Here is a 23,480-nt window from a genome sequence, read left to right on the forward strand (position 1 = left end):
ATCTACCAAACCATTCTGAACACTGGCAAAATCAGCCTGAGATGTAAGAATATATATCTGGATCTCTACAAGCAGAAATTCTCCACCAGTTGTGAGGTGTGGAGGGTGGAGTCGTGATTCTGTAGGCAGATACTGAAAGATAAACAGAAGGGGGAGGGAGCCGTCATAAGCTGGGCCCTGGAGAGTGATATAACACCAGAGCGCAAAAGCGTCCTGTGCTGTGGGACCACCAGTAACTTGCAGAGCGCTAGTGGTGGGCTGGTGGGCTGTGAGCCGCCAGGGCAAGCGCATGTGAACCCGGGATGGCTCTGGCTCGGGGTTTTGGAAGCACAAAGGGCAGAGACAAGCCAGGCTCCTGAGTCCAATGCTGAGAGGGTCGCTGGGGACATGCACCACCCGGGGGGATGCTGCGGGTTTTCAGCAGCACTTACAGAAATGGAGACTGTGCTCTGGAGGAGGGTTCAGGGGAGAGCAGCCTGTGATTTCTCTGTGCTGGGTCAGAGGTTTGTGTGTGGACATATTCCTTTGCTCTGACCCTCAGAAAAATCCCAGAAAGCTGCCAGAGAACAAAAGCCAAAAAAAAAACCGGTTTCCACGGAGCCCAGCCCCCTGAGAAACAGCACAGCAGGCCTCTCCCCTAGAAGACAAACTGGAAGAACAAGAGGACTACAACCCTATGGATCACATAAGACTGTAAAACCCCAACACTAGGGGAAAATTGTATATTGAACTCCAGGCATTGCCTCAAGGCTGGTGTATTTTTCAGATACAACTTTTTTTTTCCTTTTTTCCTCTTTTTATTCTTTCTCATGTTTCCTCCCTGTTTTTTCTTTTCACCTTTTTGTCACTTCAACTATGTTTAATATAACATATTTCATAGTAGCTTTTTAACTTGTACATTTTCACACACATATATATTTTTTATATAGATATAAGCTTCAATGTAGTCCTTTTTTCCTTATTCAATATTACCTTTATATATATCCCAGTTTTATTTTCCCTGTAACTCTGGGAAGTAGTGTCCTCTAACAAACAGAACAAAATACACCCAGGAAGAACTGAAACACCCTACCTTGCCCACACTAAGAGATTACAGCCCTCCCTCCCCTCACCCCACCTTTTTTTAATTTTCAATTTTTTTAAATTTTTTCTTTTTAATTTTTTAATTTTATAAATTTTATTCTTGGGTTCCATTTTGCCTTTTTTTTTTTTTTCTAGTGGTGACATCCGACCGCTCCAGATTGTCTCAGGGTGCATCTTGCCAGGATTGTGGTTGACATTTTGGACTCTGTACATTCCCTCAACCACCCCTCAACAGAATGACCAGGAGGAGGAACTCCTAACAGAGAAAAGAACCAGAGAAAATGGCCTCTCCTGCAGACCTAATGGATATGGATATAAGCAAGATGTCAGAGACACACTTCAGGGTAGCAGTTATGAAGTCAATAGCTAGGCTTGAAAAAACCATTAATGGCAACATAGAATCTCTAAGGGCAGAAATGAGAGCTAATCAGACTGAAATTAAAAATGCTATGAATGAGATGCAGTCTAAACTGGATACTCTAACAGCTAGGGTAAATGAGGCAGAAAAACAAATTAGTGATCTAAAAAATAAGCTGATAGAAAGGAAGGAACAGGAGGAGGCCTGGAACAGCTTAAAATCCATGAGAACAGACTTAGAGAGATTAACGACACCATGAAATGTTCCAATGTCAGAATTACTGGGATCCCTGAGGAGGTGGAGAGAGAGGACTAGAAGGTATATTTGAGCAAATTGTAGCTGAGAACTTCCCTAATCTGGGGAAGGAAACAAGCATTAGTGTCCAAGAGGCAGAGAGGACCCCTCCCAAGATCAAGGAGAATAGACACACACCCCAGCATATAATAGTAAAACTTGCAAATCCCAGAACCAAGGAAACCATCTTGAGAGAAGCCAGGGGAAAGAGATTTCTTACCTATGGAAGGAAGAACACCAGAATAATGTCAGACTTGTCCAGAGACCTGGAAAACCAGAAAGGGCTGGAAAGACATATTCAGGGTATTAAATAAGAACATGCAGCCAAGGATACTTTATCCATCAAGGCTGTCATTCAGAAGGGATGGAGAGAAAAGGAGCTTCCAAGACTGGCAGAAACTGAAAGAATATGTGACCGCCAAACCGGCACTGCAAAAAAATATTAAGGGGGGGTTCTATAAAAGAGGAAAGACCCCAAGAGTAATATAGACCAGGAATTTACAGAGATAATCTATAGAAACAAGGACTTCACAAGCAACATGATGGCACTAAAATCATATCTTTCAATAATCACTCTCAACATGAATGGCCTAAATGCTCCCATGAAACTGCACAGGGTTGCAGACTGGATAAAAAGATAGGACCCATCCATATGCTGTCTACAAGAGACTAATTCTGAACCTAAAGATACATCCAGACTGAAAGTGAGGGGATGGAGAACCATTTTTCATGCCAACAGACCTCAAAAGAAAGCTGGGCAATTCTTATATCAGACAAATTAGATTTTAAGCTAAAGACTATAGTAAGGACAGGACACCATGTCATTCTTAAAGGGTCTATCCAACAAGAAGATCTAACAATAATAAATATCTATGCCCCCAACATGGGAGCAGCCAACTATATAAGCCAGCTGTTAACAAAAATAAAGAAACATACTGATGGGCGCCTGGGTGGCTCAGTTGGTTAAGCGACTGCCTTCGGCTCAGGTCATGATCCTGGAGTCCCTGGATCGAGTCCCTCATGGGGCTCCCTGCTCGGCAGGGAGTCTGCTTCTCCCTCTGACCCTCCCCCCTCTCATGTGCTCTCTCTCATTCTCTCTCTCTCAAATAAATAAATAAAATCTTTAAAAAAAAACATACTGATAATAATACTTTAATAGTAGGAGACCTCAACACTCCACTCTCGGCAATAGATGGATCATCTAAGCAGAAGATCAACAAAGAAACAAGAACTTTGAATGACACAGTGGACCAGATGGACTTCATAGATATATACAGAACATTCCACTCTAAAACAACAGAATACTCATTCTTCTCCAATGCATACAGATCTTTCTCCAGAATAGACAACACACTGGGTCAGAAATCAGGTCTGAACCAATACCAAAAGATGGAGATTATTCCCTGTATATTTTCAGACCAAAATGCCTTGAAACTGGAACTCAATTATAATAAAAAATTTGAAAGGAATTCACACACTTGGAAACCAAAAATCATCCTGGTCAAGAATGTTTGGGTCAACCAGAAAATCAAAGAAGAACTAAAACAATTCATGAAAACCAATGAGAATGAAAACACATTGGTCCAAAACCTATGGGTTACTACAAAGGTGGTCCTAAGGGGGAAATGCATAGCCATCCAAGCCTCACTCAAAAAAGTATAAAAATCCCAAATACGCAAGCTAACAGTACACCTAAAGGAACTGGAGAAAGAACAGCAAATAAAACCTAAACCAAGAAGGAGAAGAGAAATAATAAAGATTAGAGCAGAGATCAATGAAATAGAAATCAGAAAAACAGTAGGACAGATCAGTGAAACTAGAAGCTGGTTCTTTGAAAGAATTAATAAGATCGATAAACCTCTGGCCAGACTTATCCAGAAGAAAAGAGAAAGGACCCAAATTAATAAAATTATGAATGAAAGGGGAGAGATATGACTAACACCAAGAAAATAGAAACAATTATTGGAAATTATTATCAGCAATTATATGCCAATAAATTAAGCAACCTGTAAGAAATTGATGCCTTCCAGGAAACCTATAAACTACCAAGACTGAAACAGGAAGAAATTGACAATCTGAATAGACCAATACCTGGTAACAAAATTGAAGTGATCAAAAAACTCCCAAAAAACAAGAGACCAGGGTCTGATGGAGTCCCAGGGGAATTCTACCAAACTTTTAAAAAAGAAATAATACCTATTCTATTGAAGCTGTTTCAAAAAATAGAAACAGAAAGAAAGCTTCCAGACTCATTCTGGGAAGCCAGCATTACTCTGATCCCCAAACCAGACAAAGATCCCATCGAAAAGGAGAATTACAGACCCCTATACCTGATGAACACAGATGCCAAAATACTCAACAAGATCCTAGTCAATAGGATCCAACAGTACATTAAAAGGATTATTCACCACTACCAGGTGGGGTTTATTCCTGGGATGCAAGGGTGGTTCAACATTCACAAATCAATCAACGTGATAGAGCACATTAATAAAAGAAAAGACAAGATCCTTATTATCCTCTCAATTGGTGCAGAAAAAGCATTTGACAAAATACAACATCCGTCCCAGATTAAAACTCTTCACAGTATAAGGATAGAGGGAACATTCCTCAATATCATAAAAACCATGTATGAAAAGCCCACAGTGAATATCATTGTCAATGGGGAAAAGCTGAGAGCTTTTCCCTTAAGGTGAGGAACGCAACAGGGATTCCCACTCTCACCACCTTGCAATAACAAGGAGGACCATAGTGGAAGGGAGGGAAATCTGAAGGGGGAGAAATGACAGAAGGAAACAAACCATGAAAGACTATGGACCACAGGAAACAAACTGAGGGTTTCAGAGGGGAGGGGGTAACAGGGTGATGGGTATTGAGGAGGGCATGTGTGGTGATGAGCCCTAGGTGTTATACGTAACTAATGAATCACTAACACTACATCAAAAACTAATGATGTATTATACAGTGGCTAACTGAACAGAATAAAAAAATAATAACAAAGAAAAAAAAAAACCTCAGAAGTTTTAAAGCACATGCCAAATAGGACTACAGATCATTATAAATTTAATATTTACATTTTACCAAGGTGGGAATGAGGGGTTCTATAGGAAGTTATATAATTGTTAGCAAAACTTAGCTAGTTTAATATTGAGAAGTTTAAATTTCTTAAGTAATCAAAGACCTGATAAAGACAAACATAGATGCTTTGGTTTTCTGGGCAGATAAAGAAAATAAAAAAACTTTGTTTACATTTTCTTATCAAGAGCAGACCAACAATCCAAGAAAACTTTGTCTTTCTAAAAGAGAAAAGCAGAATTTCAATCATATACCAGTGTACTTTTAAAATACATTCATTTCGACCTTAGTCCTGACCATTCATAAAATTCTTTTCCAAAGGTTTCTCTTCACAAACCTACAACTTTTTTTTTTTTCATTCAGATTTTGTCCAAGCCTTTTCTCTCTGAACAACCAGTCCCATTTTTAGGAAGAAAAAAAATACTTCCTTTTTCCTTCAACAACGTATATTCCCATTCCTTATGTTATAGGATTTCTTTTCCTTTCGTGCACTCAGTCCTTGGTCATGCCGCTTTGAAGAATTAAGAGGTAGACCAGACAGAGTGGTGAGCAGCAAAGCAAAGTTTATTGAGTGATAGTAAAGCGAAGTTTATTGAAGAATAATACAAAGCTCCTGAAGAGGGAGGGGACCTGAGAGGGTTACCGATTTGGTGGTTAGATCTAGGGGTTTTTAGGGATTTGTTGGTGAGCTGTTTTAATCTGATTAACCCTCCCTACGCCTCTCACCCAATCAGGTTTTTTCATCTACCTATCACATGGGAAAGGGTGGAGAGCTCCTTCCAGGGTGGTTTAAAATCCTTTTAAGTGTGGTTTCTTCTTAAGGCTGGTAGTGAGGGGAATGCTCTTGGTCCCTGACTGCCTTTCATCTGACTATCCTTCATTACTTATGTCTTTTTCACTATCTTTTACTTTCCTACATACAAAGTTGCTTTCCTTATTTCCTTCAGTCTTAAATTACATTTAGCATATTTTTAACTCTTAGAAGCCTTGGTATCCAATGAAAATTGAGTAATAACCAATTGTGAGCTATCTGTTACACCAGAATTCTTTAGATATGAAATTCATGAATAGATTTCACAATTCTTAAAAACATGTTTTCCTATACTACAGTCTTTCAGTAAGCATAAAGTGTGTTTACCAACAGGCCCAAGTATCCTGTTTCTCTGCAACAAGAAGCCAACAACACAAACCTACATTCAGTAGTCAATGCTTTGGTATTTTATCTTATTTGGAAAAGACTTAGCTATCTAGTGAATTCAATCCAATTTATCATTTAACTTAGGAAAACCTCAAAGTTTTGGGTTATTTAAAAGTTTTACCTATAAACTTTTTTTTTATTTATTCAACCTATTTGTTCTTAACAATTAACCATGAAAAATCTTATGAGACAGACAAAATTAACCATCATTTTAAGTCATCTTCTTGCTGCAAATTGCAAGAGATCACATGAGCTTATTTGACCTTTAGTAAACCTTGGTGAAATAAAAGTATTATATTCGATGCTGATAAACTTAAAGACATGTCTCTCTTACTTAAACTAAAAACTTAAATTAGCTTTAATATAGAATATATTGCACCAGTATCTATTAAAAGTCAATCCATTTGTTCCCCACTGTCAATTTTATTTGGGGCACCTGTGGGGAAATCTGAAGTGGGTGGTTTAAGTCCAGGGGGGTTCCTGGTTCAATTCATGTTGATTTGGAAGGTGTTCCAGTTTGAACCTCATAAAGAGTTGGCCTAACATCTTGGGGTGCTCTTTACTTCTTGATAGTGAGAGTAGGAGGAGCAGGAGCCAATGGCTCCAGAGGCACAGAGGATGGTATAGAAGCCAGTTATGCAAGTTGTGCCCATGGTGATGCAGAAACAGGAGGAAGGAGAGGTGGACAATCCTTTTTCCTATGGCCATCCATCTTACAGAAGGCACATTTATTGGGGCCCAGCTTTTTGCAAGCTGGGGGCCCTAGTCTGGTTTTGCCAGACTCCATCCTCACAGGCTTCCATATTGGGTGATCCTGGGGTGGCAGTGCTCCCAATGCCATGGCTGAGAGCTAGGCATGCTGCATATTTTGGACAAACTTCTCCTCCTTCTCTGCCCTGTCTCTATTAATTAAAGACAGCAAAAGCCATATCCAACAACTGGTTCATAGGAGTTTGGGGTCCATCTCTTGCCTTTTGTAATTTTCTCCTAATATCTGCTGCAGATTGTAGGATAAAATGCACAGTCAACAATGACTGTCCTTCTGGAGAATTGGGATCTGTATTAGTATATTTCTGCAAAGCCTCCACTAATCTACCTTGAAAGAAAGCTGGGTTTTCATCATTTCCTTGAGTTACTTCTATTACTTTATCATAATTAACTGGCTTGACTATGCATCATTTCATTCACTCCTCATGGTGCAGCAATGAGACAATAAGATTTGTAGGTCCCCCAAATCAGATCAAATGTCAAAGTCAGTTTAAGGATTTCAGGTCCCTCTGCTGATTTAGGAACTTGGGCCACAGAAACTTTACATTGTCCTTTTAATGTAGGGTCCTGATACAGGGCCATAAAGGCCAAAATATGAGGCACTTCATCCCATTTCTCTTCCCTCTTACAATATAAATCAAGCTGTAAAATGGTGTTATAACTCAAAGTCCCATTTGTGAACCAGGTTTCTTGGTCCCCCAACTGATATTGAGGCCAAGCCTTATTACAATAGAATATTAGTTTCTTCCTCTTCAATTTATCCAGCTTAAATCGTGCCCAATTATGTAGCAAACATTCTAATGGGGAATCTGTTGGAGTGCTCACTGTTGCCCCCATTCTGGCCTGTAATACAAATGAGCAGAGGAATGGAGATTTCTCAAGCCTGAGTATGGGATTTGGCAAAGCAAATGTTTTAAAAGGCATTTAAACTGAGGTTACAAGATGAGGGGGTCTGGCTGTTAACATACAGAACAAGCATAACAAAATGGAGTCTAATTCGTCACAGTTTAATCTGTCAACCAATTGAACTATCTTCGGTAAAATTGTAGGTTTATGGTTTAAAAGAGAGAATCCTAGAAAAAAAACAAAACAAACAAACAAAAAACGACTGGAATGCCAGAGTTCTGGGGCAGAGTATGAGGTTAGGGGCTGTTGAGGTTCCAGCCATGCAAGCTGAATACAAATGATGGTGTTTCCAAGAAACCAAAAGGGAAGATAATCTCTTAGGATAGGGAAGCCCACTGTTGTTGAATCCTATGGTAATTATATAAGACTATTAATTCCTCCAGACAACATAATTTTCAATGTTTTTGTAAGCAGTGGTGGAGTAGACAGTTTTAAGGGCAAAAATGGAAAAATTCAGAGAGAGCAGACAAAGCAGTGTGAAAGAGCCATGCATAGTAAGGGGGTGGGGTATGCAAAACATAGAAAACGACATTAGGTATAAATTCCTTCTCCAACATTTGACACAATTCAGCCTGATTCATGTCTTCCCCCACTCCCCACCCATAAGCCTAAAACTGGTACAACTCAGGGCTGCGGAACCATTCTCTATTCTCGAGCTTTGATCCTTAACAATGGGATTGGCCAGCAATCCCCAACGCAATTCCAGCATCCCAGAATTGCCAGCAGGAGACATCCATCTGGCAGTGAACAAAAAGCAAAGAAAGAGAGAGAGAGAGTTACGAGTCTGGACTGTTCTGGGGAAAGAAAGTGGCAGGTGGAATGTGCTGCTTGTTGGGAGAACTTGCTCAGTGTCACCAATGGGCGATCTTCCCCTCTTACGTGTCTCAGTTTCTCCCAGCAGCAGTCTAAAACCACTGTGGGGACTCAGCACTGGATGATCAATCCTCATGTGTGCATCCCTAGGCGAGCCAGTAATTATCATGGGGGGAATTTTTCTGTAGGATGGCTTCACTTCAGGACCGATGACCTCCTACACTTCCTTAGGTTCTTAGTCGCCTAAGAACACCTTTCAGCGGGAAAAAGCAAGTGTTCCTTTTCTTCGGAGCTGAGTGACTCAGTCTCTCATGCCAACTAACAGCCTCGAAGTTGTCTGGAAGCCAAAGTAAAAAGAGTTCCCAGTTAAAGTGAAAGTAAAGCCTCAGAGTCAGTTAAAGTAGCACAAAGAGGAGTGGGGAGCAACCTCCTGCCAGTCATCTGAGTCACCAGCCAGGGAAAGGAAAGAGTAAGCACAGGTCCTAGATGGCCTAATTTGGGATTCCCAGGGAGATGGGGGGTGGGCGGAGTGGACAGACGCCACAGGGGTGCTGAAGCAATTACGAGCAGAGAGAAAGGAGTAAGAAAGAACAGGTTATCAGACCGGTTTTTCCAGTTTTCCTTCCTCCAGAAGAAAGACCAGTTTCACAGAAAAGCACCGAGACAGGAATTACGTCAGCATTAAACCCACTCTTTTTCCCAGAGGAATTTACCCTTTCCCGAAAGCCAAATTGTGCTGCGCAGACTCAAATTTGGGATTCCTCTCCGGGTCCTTTCGTGGTCGCCAAAATGATTCCGGCAGGCCGGGCCCCAGGACCCAGAGGGGGGTCCCACAGTAACAGCTCAGAGGGTCCTTGGCTTCGCACAGGATGGAAATCAAACATGTGTCAGCAGGAGGAGAAAGCAGCGTTTATTGGAGAGAGAGAGTGCAGATAGCAGATGGAGTGAGTGTCTGGGAGACTCAGAAAAGAAAGGAGGGAGTCTCCTCTTTGGGGTTTGGGGCGTTTTACTGAAGATAGAGGTCTGGTGTTTGTGTTCTTTCAGGCATCCAGGAACCAGTTAGAACAAAAACAAGGGCCCGGGTGTTATTCCTTGGAGCCCGGAGGTCTTGGCGGTAGTCTGGAATGCAGATATGATAACTTTGTCTGGTAATTGTTACCTGGTCCTTCCTTAGATGTCATTTATTCTAAAGAATCATTAACTCTTTGTCCCTTAGGAGGAGGACCTATGCTATTTGCATTGCAGGGTAAGTGTAAAGTGGGGTGGGGTTCAGGTCCTAGCAAGAATAGAAGCCAGAAAAGAAGCTAAGGGGAAAAATCAGTTTTGTTTTGTTTTTTTCTCTCTTGGGGTGCCTTCGGTTTCCCTGTCTCAGTTTTCCTTCCTTTGAGTTAAGACTGGGGGTAAAATACTTTCCCATGTCAATCAATGAATTTGTCCCAGGTTTCTCCCTTTGCTGGCTCTGGGTTCGTTTAATTCCAGAGTATAACAGCTCAGCATTTCTTATCAGAGACTCCAGGAGTTTCCACTGATCAATTAAATACTATGCAGCAGGTCTAAGGATCAGGGATAGCAAACCACTTTGGTGAGCATGTGCGCTGAGGAGGAAATTAACTACTTTAGCAAGCACAACTGGCAGAGCTGGAGCTCCTGTTTCCTCTGCTGCTGGAGTTGCTCTGCTCCTAGCTTCTGGGAACTTCCAAGGTTAGCTTGTGGCACCACTGGACCCGAGGGCAGAAAATGGCAGCTGGGAAACTGAACAAACACAGGATAATTGCTCAATGGTGTTTGCTCACACAGTCCTCTTCTCTCTGGAACTAGGGTATTATGCTAAGTGAAATAAGTCAATCAGAGAAAGACAATTATATGATTTCACTCATATGTGGAATTTAAGAAAGAAAACAGGATCATAGGGGAAGGGAGAGAAAAATAAAATAAGATGAAATCAGAGAGGGAGACAAACCGTAAGAGACTGTTAACTATAGGAAACAAACTGAGGATTGCTGGAGGGGTGGTGGGTGGGGGGATGTGGTAATTGGGTGATGGGCATTAAGGAGGGCACTTGATGTAATGAGCATTTGGTGTTATATGCAACTGATGAATCACTAAACCCCACCTCTGAAACTAATAATACACTATATGTTAATTCATTGAATTTAAATAAGAAAAAATAGCTTTATAAAGAAGAGGTCATATACTGTTCAGGGCCTGGCCTTTCTGAAGTGTCTCTAGTGTGTGCCGTGTGCACTATGCTGCTGTGTTTTGCCTGCTCTTTCCCTCAGATCAGTCCTCTGCAGAATTTCTCCTTGCCTGCAGTGGGAAGTATTTGGACCTTGGTCAGAGTGTGGCAGGTTTTAATTAGATATGCTCTGATCTGCTTATTAAAAGAGACATGATGTTATTTCCACTAGAGCTGAAGCTATGCAGAACTCTAGGGTCAGTAGATGTGGTATATGTGAGGGGTTTGTGCTGCTCTTTCAAGGGAAGTTCCCAGGACTCTGGTTCTCAGGCACACTTGTCAGAGAAAAGAAGCACCTGCAGAGTGCAGGGTGGTGGGGCTTGGTGTAAGTGGTTTAGGCTGCCACCATTGTCACTGTGTTGCTTACCAAAAGTAATTTATGCTAAAGAGTGGGGGAAAGAAATGGCTCCAGTCCCTTCCCTCATCCTCGGAGAGGTGAGTTTGTGCCTGCTGGTGTCTGGGAAGCCCTCCCAGAAGAGCAACCAATCTTCCCTAATGTGTCCCAGGCTTCCTTCCCATCCCTACCTTCACCCTGTCTGTGTCCAGGATGTCTGCCCACCCAGCAGCACAGTACGCCTGTGTTCTAGCCCAGGCAGGTTGGCTGACTTTTAAAATTCCAAACTTTTGGGACCTGGCATGGCAGGGACCCATTTTTGTCCTCTGGGGAAAGGTCTTGCCACACTGGGGTTGATGTAGGTTTGTCCCAGAAGAACAGTTGCACCAAAGCACAGGGGTATGGAGTTTGGAGTAAAGTGCACCAAAGAGCAAGTTTCCAGGTTAACCACCCTCAGCAGGTGTCTCTGCACCTGTGTGAGATGGTAATGGTGCCTGCTGGCTTCTTTGTCCTGAGAGAGGCAATGCCACCTCTCTCAGATATACTCCAAGAAGAGGGAACCATCTCTCCCATTGCACCCCAGGGGATCCTCAGATCAGGCCTTTTGTTCCCAGGCTATCTGCCCTTTTCCACAGGAGCACTCAGGGCTCCACACTGGCCATGCTGCAGACCTCTAAAACTTTAGTTTTTGAGCCCCACTGGTTGTAAAACCTAACAAAAATCAGCCTCTCTTGTTTGCCCAGTCAATGGCTTTGGGGAAGTGTTTTCCTTGTGTGATCTCCTGTGCACTCCTTTCTCTCTCTCTTTCCCTCTCGCCTTTTTCTATGACCAGGGCTCCCTCCCCTCCATAGCACCTACAATCTATTTCTCCCACAAATACATCTATGCATCTCCTACCTTCCACAATGCAGCCTCTTTCCCTCTACCTGTGCAGTTTGTTCTGGCAGTCCTCAGATCAATTTCTTGGGTGTTAGAATGATTTGATATTTATCTAGCTGTGTTCCAAGCATGAGGCAAGCCTAGGGTCCTCCTACTGCTCCCTCATATTAGCGCCTCCTTCCTTTTATGTTCTAGTAATTTATCTGGCTTTTGCCTTGGTGATGTTAAAAACTTATGAGTCCTTTAACAGTTCAATGTGTTTATGATTAAGTGACCATTTATTTATATATTCATAACCAAAAAAGATGTCCAAAAAACATGTAAGAATCTTTAAAATTTTATTTGTTAATGAATTTATTCTAAAATCATGTTTTGCATTCTAAAGTTTTATTTAAGTAACTTTATAGATACTGAAGCTTCACCATTCATGAAATGTAATATTTATTTATTTAAGATTTTATTTATTTATTTGACAGAGAGAGAGAGAACGAGAGCACAAGCACGGGGAGCAGCAGGCAGAGGGAGAAGGAGAAGCAGGTACCTCACTCAGCTGGGAGCCTGACATGGGGCTCCAACCCAGGACCCTGAGATCATGACCTGAGCCAAAGGCAGATGCTTAACTGACTGAGCCACCCAGGTGCCCCAAAATGTAATATTTAATGATGACACACACAAAATCCATAGATTATAGCATGGATAATTTGTCAGAGCAGGAAAAAAAATTTAGAGATGATTCTCATCCAACACTTTCATTCTATAGATAGGAAATCTGAGGCCCAGAGAGAGAAGATGCTTTGTGAAGTTTATAAACCAGAACTGGACTGCTGGTCTCAATACCTCCCTGATAGAAATACATGTTGTCTTGGGTGACAATAATTAGCACCTGTGGATTGTTAAGGTTCTTTTAAATCATTTTTGCAGTACTAGATATATTTATTTCAGTAAATAGTCTAATTAAATGTTAATGTCAGGATTATAGGACAAAAGGGACTTCCCAATAGGTCATCCATCCCCATTTGTTTAAATAGGACTTTACTGAGCCATTACTACCAGATGATTTTTTGCCATAACCTTAGTAAGAGAATGTGAATTAAAATACAGCTTCCTTGTAAGCATTTATTTATTAATTCAGCAAATATTTTTTAGCACGTTATGTGTGGAGCATTATATTTGGCTCATGGAGTTGAATAAGACCCCATCCTTCCCATGAGGAAATTTCAAATTATTTCAATGCCTCGAGGAAAGAAATTATTTTATAAAGGATAAGGAGGGAAGTAGCATGGTGTAAAGAGATTACTTTGAGCTATTAAATATTTGAGCAATTTAGGAGCCAGTGTCTGGGACCTAGGCAATCAATAAGTATTTCTTGGATGAGTGAAAGTACTTCTTTGTGACTCATTTTTATTATTTCTAAAGTAGGAATAACAGTATTTACATTACTATGTTGGTGTGATGAGAGAATCAATTGGAATATATGTGAAAGCACTTTTGAAACTATTGTAAGATAAAGTTTAGCTTGGGAGCCAACTGGCTTTCTTTTATTATTTATTTGATAAGTATCTGTTCAGCTATTTCTATGTGCCAGCAATATGCTAGGGGATAAATGTAAAAAGTAGCCTCAATCCTTGAGAAATTTGCAGTTAATTAATTCACAGGTATATTAGAAAAGGATTTTAGCAGTGTATTGGTGGGGATTAGCATAGAGAGGAAGGGGATGGATTAGCTCTGATGATGTCTTTTCTACAGCAAAGAGAGTTGATGATAGAGTTATATCTATAGGCTTTTTGTAAGCTAGAGCATGATGATGTGGCATAATAATCTAAGGTGAAGGTAAAAAAAAAATACAGAAAAAGACACAGAACTGTTGCCATGTGGCCAGCTGAAGGTGAATACATTTCTCTAACAGGATGACAGACTCCTTATCATTCCATGAGAAAAAAAAATGAACTTTATAGTTGGGACTGTATTTTGATAATACAATGGTATGAATTAATGTAAGCACAGGTCTGTCAATCAGAGCAAGTGGAGAGTTTGGGGTAATTATAGGAACATAGGAGTCAGGAGACCTGGCTGTGTTGTCATCCCAGCTCTGTCACATACTTACTGTATAACAGTGAAAAGTCTCCTTGCTTTTTAGCCTCAATTTCCTTATGACAAATTAATTATCATTCCTTATCTATGAAGAATTAGTTATGATTACTGAAGCCCTTTTCAGCTTTTATTATTCAAAGCAGACATTTAAATTATTCTCAGTTTTAAGCTCTGATGACCATTAATATGATCATGAAAAGAGAAAAAGAATGTTGCCAACTGATAAATGGATCATTTCCATTTGTAGGCACATGAATAATCTTGTTTTTAACTATGGATACTTTTATTCTATTAGTAAATATTTTTTTCATTATAAAAGAAAATGCCTCTATCCATGCCTCTGCATCTTTATTCAGTCATTATTAAAATGAAAAATGTGAAATGACGGAGAAGCTCTTTTCCTGAAATCATGAGGCTTGACAAGAAGGCTGACATATAGATGATTGATAATGTAGATGTTATAATATTCTTTCTCTTTTCCAAGATTTCACCTCTATAAGATGCCCACAGTTGTACCTGAACCTATTTGTAGATCTTATCATGGGAGGACTAATTTACAGTTTAAATGACAAATCCCTACCAGTCATGGACACTAATACATTTTTCCTATATTTACTTTTAGCAAAAGCCGTTGATTTGGGATATTTTATGCTCATCTGTCCATTTTTTGAAAACATAGGGACAATTCTGTTGTATGCTGTAGTTGGAATCATATGGAGTGCATTGGGATAGGCCTTTCCCTGTATGGCATGTTTCAGGTGAAGAACTTCAACCTTCAAGATATGACATTGCTCACAACTTTTGGTTTGGTAGTTTGATTGCTGCAGTAGATCCTGTGGCTGGTCATACTCTCTATAGTTGAAGAACTTCATGTGAATGAAAAACTTCATAGTTTAGTATTTGGACTATGTCTCCTTAATGATGCTGTTACTGTTCTAAGTATTCTAGGCATGAGCTTTCTAAGTAATGAATTAGTTTTCCTTATGCTCACCCCTGAGGCTTAAATAAAAATTGGATTCTGATTTAGGCCATAATCAATTCAGTCCAAAGACTAATTATATGAACTGAGATAATATGATTTACTAGCCATTAATATGTTTTAGAAAATGGCAATGCTTCTTTGATGCTATATTAATCTTCTATTAGTTTATTTTATTATTTTATTTTTTAAAGATTTTATTTATTTATTTGACAGAGACATAGTGAGAGCAGGAACACAAGCAGGGGGAGTGGGAGAGGGAGAAGCAGACTTCCCGCAGAGCAGGGAGCCCGATGTGGGACTCGATCCCAGGACCCTGGGATCATGACCTGAGCCGAAGGCAGATGCTTAACGACTGAGCCACCCAGGCACCCCTCTTCTATTAGTTTATTAAGGGAAAAATGGGATACACCTTCTGGAGGCAACAGTCTTCCCAGTCATGTAAGATAAGAATGCCTTAACCATAACAGGTATCTTTACTGCCCGTCAGACAAATTTCAAACAGAATCATACATAGTTTGACATTGATCTGTAGAAATATCTTTTGATATATGGAAACTTTCTAGGAACTCATGTTGGGAAGGAAAAGGGAAGTTGGAGGACATCAAAGCTGAGAAACTTAAAATTGGAAAGATACATAGGACATATTTTGAGGCTTTTCTGATTGATATATTCACTCTAATTTTTTTATGCAGGTGCTCTATAAGCAGTTCAAATCTTTCTATGAAACAACACCTACCAAACCAGTGGCTAGTTTGGCTGGGAAAGGAAATTTTTTGTTTGGTTTGGTTTTGGTTGGAATAGGAAGCATTTTCACTGGGCTCCTGTTTGGCATGGTTGCTGCCTTTACCATGTGTTTCACCAAGACCATCAAGGTCATTGAACCTCTCTTTGTCTTCTCATATAGTTTTCTCTCCTACTTGACAGTTGAAATGTTCCATCTCCCAGGGATTGTGGCATAAGTATCTGGACAAGTCTTTGATTTAGAGGATGTCTTTTAGGAATTGTATCTGATTTTCCACCAGAAATCTGGGAATTTGTATCTCCTGCATATGGGAGGAGGGCACTATTTATGTTCTTTTAGGATTTCTTGTTAACTCTAATAGAGCCCCTTAGTCATAGCACTGTAAGTGTTATTGTGGCCAAGATTATGGTATTCCCTGTAGAGATTAATTGGCTACATCCCAACTACTTTGCCAGTTTTGGGGGTGGGGGGACAGTATGACTTAATTGAATAACCAAAATGCTGAGAATTTGGCATGGGACTACCTAGGGCAGTTCTGTCTTTCCAGGGGAGAGTTGTTCTAACAGATTGGTGTTTCTGAGCCCAATAGCATTCCTGTGGTAAGTAATTAGATGACACATCATATAAATAAGCTCGGCATTAGCTCTTCTTGTAGAGATGAACTTTCTGCCATAGCAATTAAATAATTTTATGTCTTCTTTTGCAAACCATGCAGCATATGCTGTTTTTCCCTATCTATCACTGGCATTTAATTCTTGATGATAATACCTCATATCTAATAACAGGCTCATAAGGCTAAATGCTCACATTGTAATCTAAACAGTATTAACATCTAAATGCTTTTGTACTAAGATTTAGACAGACCATCCCATTTGTGCTTTAAAAGAAATAATGGAATACAGTTTTTCAAATGTTGCAAGTTTTCTAGAAGCTTAGAAAAGAAAAAAAAAGAAAACCTTATATTGATTTTTAAGTTCCACAGAACTAATGCCATTTGACTTTAGGTTACTCTAATTTCTAGAAGGACTTACTAATAATAAATGTCACAGCACTGTGGTTGGAATTAATCTGATTTAAATAAAATGTTCTAGGTTGGGAAAGGAACTATTCTATCTAGGGTCTGGGTGATTGTATCTTAATTTGTTGAGAGGTGTAGTTTGTACTTTAAATTATCTTTAATTTTCATTGTCTGCATTGCCTATTATGAAAGATATGTTTAAAGAAAAGCTACCGATAGGTGAGACAATTTAAATTTAATTCTTCTAATCCAGGGCATTTTCTAAGCCTTTTAACACAGTATCTTTTAAGAGGCTTCCTTCTTTTGAGCACCCTAGACTTTTAAAGAACTTGGCAATATGAGATTGTTACCATGTCTGTGTTGAATTCTGAAAGAATGAAATTAAGGAAAACAATATTGTGAAACAACCTGCTTCCTCTGAAAATCTCTTGCATAACTTTCTTGTAAATCTAAGATCTTTTATTTTAAGACTATTAGTATCCTTTGGGGGCTATATCTGATAATCTTATTTCCTTTTACTGCCAAAAGGAGTAAAAAAAAAAAAAAGAAAGTCTTCCCTTATTTCCTATGGAGATAGGTTAACAAACTTATGAAATTATTTAATTTTATTCAGACCATCTTATGCTAGGGCTATAGGTGCATTTTTGTTATTTAAAAGTTATTTTAAAAAATATATGCTTGTATAGATTTGCATTTATGTGTAAAATTCTTTTTTTTAAAGACTGATTGATTTGTCAGAGAGAGAGAAAGAGCACAAGCAGGGGGAGCGGTAGGCAGAGCAGGTAGAGGGAGAAGCAGGCTCCCTGTTGAGCAAGAAGCCCCATGCCGGACTCGATCCAAGGACCCTGGGATCATGACGTGAGCCGAAGGCAGATGCTTAACCATTTTACAGGGAGCCACCCAGGCATCCCTGTAAAATTCTGTCCTATCTAAATTGCAGTTATTTTGAATGTAGTTGAAATAGAAGAACATAAAAGTGATTTAAAATGTTTCAGATTTTTTTCCTAAGAATTGTATTAATTGGAAAATTAATTAGGCTGAAAACACTGACTTAAAAAATGGAGTACTGATTATTGGGTCACCTAAATGACCATACTAAAAAAGATAATGAAGATTTTTGAACCTGTAATTAAAATGGATAAAATGATGATTCAACTAACAGTCAATTTATAGATTTTAAATACTAAATATATTTGAGCAATTAAAATTTAAGGGTTTTTTTTTTTTTTTTTTGTAATGGGAATAGAAAACTTCCTCCAAAACTTTCTGAGTTTCAGCTTCATTATCTGTGAGATGTAGACAATAATACTTACTTCACAATTTGATTATGGGTAATAAAATGAAATAATGGATTAACTGAATGCTATTTAAGTGTGAAAAGTAAATTTTGGTCATCCTATAGTTATTCATCGATTGAATCAATGTGTTAAGGATGGAGCAAAAGTATAATTGTAGCCACAATATTACTTTGAGAAAAATTTCTCTTTCTTCCATTATATTCCATTGTCCAGTAATTCGGAAAATGCAGCACAAAACACCTGCACTCAGTCAAGCTTTGATCACTTTTTCATATATGAGCTATGTATGAATCAAGTTCTACCTGGAGGATTACTTGTTCTCAGAATGGTCAGTATCATCATTGATTTTATTTTGGGAGCAGGAAATGGGAAGGCAATTTTATTGTGTGAAAAATAATTAAATTTAAGCAATTTAGGAGAATTGCGATACTGAACACTATTTCTAGCCTAAAAACACAAGGCATCCTGCCTTAATGATGGGTGATTTTATTCTATTTGATTTTTAAAGTTTTTATTTAAATTCCAGTTAGCTGACATACAGTATATTATTTTCAGTTGTACAGTATAGTGACTAAACACTTCCCTACATCACCAAGTGCTCATCACAATATGTGCCTCCCTTAATCCCCATCACTTATTTAGCCCATCCCCCCAACCACCTCCCTTCTGGTAAAAATCCTTTGTTCTCTATGGTTAAGAGTCTGTTTCTTGGTTTGCCCCCCTCTCTTTCTCTCTCCCCCCTCTTTATTCCCTTTGCTCATTTGTTTTGTTTCTTAATTTCCACATGTGAGTGAAATCATATTGTATTTGTCTTTCTTTGACTGAATTTTGTTTAGCATAATACTCCCTAGCACCATCCGTGTCTTTGCAAATGGCAAGATTTCATTATTTTTTATAGCTAATTCATATTCCATTGTATATAAATACCATATCTTCCTTAACCAATAGTTGATGGGCACTTGGGCTGTTTCCATAATTTGGTTATTGTAGATAATGTTGCTATAAACATCAGGGTGTATGTATCCCTTTGAAATAGTATTTTTGTATTCTTTGGGTAAATACCTAGTAGTGCAATTGCTGGATTGTAGGGTAGTTCTATTATTAACTTTTGGAGGAATCTTCCTACTGTTTTCCACAGTGTCTGCACAAGTTTGCATTCCCACCAACAGTGCAAGAGGTTTCTCCATCCTCCACATCCTTGCCAACACCTGTTGTTTCTTGTTGTTGATTTTAGCCATTCCAACGGGTGTAAGAGGATATCTTATTGTGGTTTTGATTTGTATTTGTCTGACAATGAGTGATGTTAAACATCTTTTCATGTGTCTGTTGGCCATCTATCTGGATGTCTTCTTTGGAAGAATGCCTATTCATGTCTTCAACCCATTTTTAATTGGAGTATTTGATTTTTGGTTGTTGAGTATTAAAAGTTCTTTATATATTTTGCATACTTAACTCTTTATCAGACATGTTGTTTCCAAATATCCTCTCCTATTTGGTAGGTTGCCTTTTACTTTTGTTGATTGTTTCCTTTGTGTGCAGAAACTTTTTTATTTTGATGTAGTCCCAACAGTTTATTTTTGCCTGTGTTTCCCTTGCTTCAGGAGACATATCTAGAAAGAAGTTGCTACAACCAATGCCAAAGAGGTTACTGCCTAGGTTCTCTTCTAGGACTTTTATGGTTTCAGGTCTCATATTTAGATTTTTAATCAATTTTGAGTTTACTTTTGTGTATGGTGTAAGAAAGTGGTTCAGTTTCATTCTTTTGCATGTAGTGGTCCATTTTCCCAACATAATTTTGTTGAAGAGATGTTCTTTTCCTCATTAGATATTCTTTCCTGCCTTGTTGAAGATTAATTGATCTTACAGTTAAGGGGTTTATTTCTGGGTTTTCTATTTTGTTCCATTGACCTATGTGTCTATTTTGTACCAGTACCATACTGTTTTGGTCACTACAACTTTGTAATATACCTTGAAGTCTGGAATTGTGATGCTTCCTGCTTTGCTTTTCTCTTTCAAGGTTGCTTTAACTATTCGGGGTATTTAGTGGTTCCATAAATATTTTAGGATTGATTGTTCTAGCTCTGAAAAATGTTGATATTTTGATAGGAACTGCATTACATGTGTACATTGTTTTGGTTACTATACACGTTTTAACAATATTCTTTCAATCCAAGAGCATGGAATGTATTTCCATTTCTTTGTGTCATCTTCAGTTTCTTTCAGTGTTTTATAGTTTTCAGAGTACAGGTTTTTACCACTTTGGTTAGGTTTATTCCTAGGTGTCTTATTATTTTTGCTGCAATTGTAAATGGGATTGATTCCTTCAATTCTTTTTCTGCTGTTTCATTATTGGTGAATAGAAATGCAACAGACTTCTGTATATTGATTTTGTATCCTGCAACTTTACTGGATTCATGTATCAGTTCTATCAGTTTTTTGGTGGAATCTTTCGGCTTTTCTATATAGAGTATCATGTCATCTGTAAATAGTGAAAGTTTGGCTTCTTTCTTGCTGATTTGGATGCCTTTTATTACTTTCTGTTGTCTGATTGCTGTGGCTAGGACTTCCAGTATTATGTTAAATAATTAACGTTTGTGAGAATGGACATCCCTGTCTTATTCCACAGCGTAGAGGAAAAGGTCTCAGTTTTTCCCCATTGAGGATGATATTAGCTGTGGATTTTTCATATATGGTCTTTACTATGTTGCGGTATACTGCCCCTAAACCTACTTTGTTGATGGTTTTTATTGTGAAGAGATGTTTTACTCTGTCAAATGCTTTTTCTGCATCAATTGAAAGGATCATATGGTTCTTATCCTTTCTTTTATTAATGTGATGTATCACATTGATTGATTTGCAAATATTGAACCACTCTTGCATCCCAGGCATAAATCCCACTTGGCTGTGAATGGTTCTTTTTAATGTATTGTTGGATTCAGTTTGCTCATATTTTACTGAGAGTTTTTACATACATGTTAATCAGGGATATTGGCCTATAGTTCTCTTTTTTAGTGGTATCTTTATCTCATTTTGCTATGAAGCAATGCTGGCCTCATAGAATGAATTTGCTGGGTTTTGTTCCATTTTTATTTATTTATTTTTTGTGGAGTAGTTTGAGAAGAATAGGTATTCACTCTTCTTTAATGTTTGGTAGAATTCACCTGTGAAGCCATATGGCCCTGGACTTTTGTTTTTGGGAGTTTTTTGAGTACTGATTCAGTTTCTTTGTGGGATATCAGTCTGTTGAGGCTTTCTATCTCTTCTTGTTTTAATTATGATAGTTCATATGTTTCTATGAATTTATCCATTTCTTCCAGATTGTCCAATTTGTTGGTATATAATTTTCATAATATTGCCTTGTAATTGTTTCTATTTTTTGTGGTGTTGGTTATTTCTTCTGTCTTATTTATGATTTTATTTATTTGTATCCTTTCTCTTTTCTTTTTAGAGGTTTATCAACTTTATTATTTTTTTTTTCACAGAAGCAGCTCCTGGTTTCATTGATCTGTTCTATTGTTGTTTTAGTTTCTATATCATTTGTTTCTTCTGTAATCTTTATTTCCTTCCTTCATTTGGATTTACATGTTGTTTGTGGTTCTTTTTCTAGTTGCTTTAGGTGTGAGGTTAGGTTGTTTGAGATTTTTCTTGCTTCTTGAGATAGACCTGTTTTGCTATGTACTTCCCTCTTAGGACCGCTTTTACTGCATTCAAAGGTTTTGGACATTGTGTTTTCATTTTCATTTGTTTCCATGTATTTTTTAAAATTTCTTCTTTGATTTACTGGTTGACCCATTCATTGTTTAGTAGCATGCTGTTTAACCTCTGTGTATTTGTGATCTTTCCAAATTTTTTCTGGTGGTTGACTTCTAGTTTCATAATGCTGTGGTCAGAAAAGGTACATGGCATAATTTCAGTCTTTTTTGTATTTGTTGAGGCCTCTTTTGTGACCTAATATGTGATTTATTCTGGAGAGTGTTCCATGTGCACTTGAAAAGAGTGTGTATTCTGCTGTTTGAGGATGAGATATTCTCAAGATATCTGTTAAGTCCATGTAGCCCAGTGTGTCATTCAGAGTCCTGGTTTCCTTATTTATTTTCTGTTTAGATGATCTGTTCATTGATGTAAGCAGGGTGTTAAAGTACCCTACTATTATTGTGTTATTATCAATGAGTCCCTTTATATTCTTTTTAATTGTTTTATATATTTGTGTGTTCTCTTGTTAGAGGCATAAATATTTACAATTGTTACATCTTGTTGGATTGTCCCCCTTTATTAAATAGTGTCCTACTCTGTCTCTTGTTACAGTGTTTGTTTTAACTTTTAGTTTGCCAGATATAAGCATCACTTCTCTGGCTTTATTTTGATGTCCATTTGCATCATAAATGTTTCTCCATCCCCTCACTTACAATCTGCATGTCTTTAGTTCTAAATTGAGTGTCTGGTAGGCAGCATATAGACAGGTATTTTGTTTTTATCTATTCTGATACCCTATATCTTTTGATTGGAGTATTTAGTCCATTTATATTCAAAGTAATTATTGATAGATACATATTTATTTCTATTTTATGGTTTTGTCTTTGTTTCTGGAGACTTTCCCTGATCCTTTCTTGTCTTTGTCACTTTTGGTCTCTCCTTTGCATTCATGGAGTCCCCTTTCATATTTTTTCCAAGGCTGGTTTAGTGGTCACAAACTCCTTCAGTTTTGTTTGTCTGGGAAACTCTTTAGCTCTCCTTCTATGCTGAATGATACCCTTGCTGGATAGAATATTCTTGACTACAGATGTTTCTCATTCAGTACTTTGAATATATCATGCCACTCTTCTGGCTTGCCAAGTTTCTGTTGAGAAATCTCCAGCTAGGCTTACAGGTTTTCCCTGGTAAGTTAAGGACTTTTGTCTTGTTGCTTTTAAGATTTTTTTTCTTTATCACTCTATTTTGCCAAGTTAATTATAGTATGTCTTTGTGTTGTCCTTTTGATTTTGATGGGAGTTCTCTGTGCTTCCTGGTTCTGAATGTCTGTTTCCTTCCCCAGAGTAGGAAAGTTTTCAGGTATTATTTCTTGAAATATACTTTCTACCCCTTTTCTCCCCTTCTTCTTCTGGGACTCCTGTAATACAGATGCTATTATGTTTGGTGAAGTCACTGAGTTCCCTATGTCTATTCTCATGTTGCATAATTCTTTCTCTTTTGTTCAGCTTCATTATTTTCCATTATTTTATCTTCCAGGTCATTAATTTGTTCCTCTGCTTCTTCCAGCCTACTGTCCATTGTATCAAGCCTGTTTCCATTCTATTTATTGCACTCTTCATTTCTGATTGATTCTTTTACTTTTTTTTTTATCTCTGTGGTAAGGGTCTCACTGATGTCTCTATTACTTTCTGAAGTCCAGTGAGTGTCCCTATGATTTT

The 23,480-nt window shown here is 38.3% G+C and overlaps 1 long non-coding RNA gene across 2 annotated transcripts in view; it reads left to right on the forward strand.

Annotated features, from left to right (window-relative positions):
• Positions 1-9,135: 9,135 nt before the first annotated feature.
• Positions 9,136-23,480, forward strand: part of LOC135361943 (uncharacterized) — a 333,098-nt gene continuing 318,753 nt past the window's right edge. Inside the window, exons 1-2 of one of the 2 annotated variants that reach the window (XR_010406204.1) lie at positions 9,136-9,436; positions 12,418-12,478. This is a non-coding gene — a long non-coding RNA (uncharacterized LOC135361943). The remainder of the gene's footprint in view (positions 9,437-12,417; positions 12,479-23,480) is intronic. The other variant, XR_010406203.1, reaches the window with a different exon arrangement.

The sequence above is a fragment of the Mirounga angustirostris genome, unplaced genomic scaffold (genome assembly GCF_029215605.1).
Source record: "Mirounga angustirostris isolate CCGP_5_RB_7025 unplaced genomic scaffold, mMirAng1.0.hap1 SCAF_11, whole genome shotgun sequence".
NCBI lineage: Eukaryota > Metazoa > Chordata > Mammalia > Carnivora > Phocidae > Mirounga > Mirounga angustirostris.